Source organism: Cynoglossus semilaevis, chromosome 20, assembly GCF_000523025.1.
Source record: "Cynoglossus semilaevis isolate Cse_v1.0 chromosome 20, Cse_v1.0, whole genome shotgun sequence".
Lineage (NCBI taxonomy): Eukaryota > Metazoa > Chordata > Actinopteri > Pleuronectiformes > Cynoglossidae > Cynoglossus > Cynoglossus semilaevis.
In genome coordinates, this window is record NC_024326.1 from 9,037,266 (window position 1) to 9,037,756 (window position 491).

Here is a 491-nt window from a genome sequence, read left to right on the forward strand (position 1 = left end):
AGTAAAATTATAATCGAAAGAAAGATTTTTTTACTTAATAACAAGGGAATGTTTTGATCATATTATTAATTTAATGTTACCGAAAATAAAAGTATTTAGCAAATAGAGAAAAATAAATGTTGTTGTTTATGTTTTCTGCCGTTCAAATCAGAACAGAGAGGATGGAAATAATGAAGAAGAAGAAGAAAAGAAAATGATTTTTTCTTTTTTTTTCTTTTTTCCGTCTTTTTGGAGTCATGTCAATTGACGCCTCTCCCTCCAAATAACAGCGCCGCTCCTGGGAGTAGCACTTCTCTTCCTACTGAAAGCCCTGGGATCAACTGTCTGAGCTCTGTGGCTGACATCCAACCCCTCCTGGGCATCGGTGACACAAATCAAGCACCTGATCGACTGAAATTAAATCACACCACTGAAAATCTCAACTTTAAATCCATGACACTGTGGAGAAAAGCTGCTGCAGCAGGATGGCCCTGTCTCTCCACAAATTATTT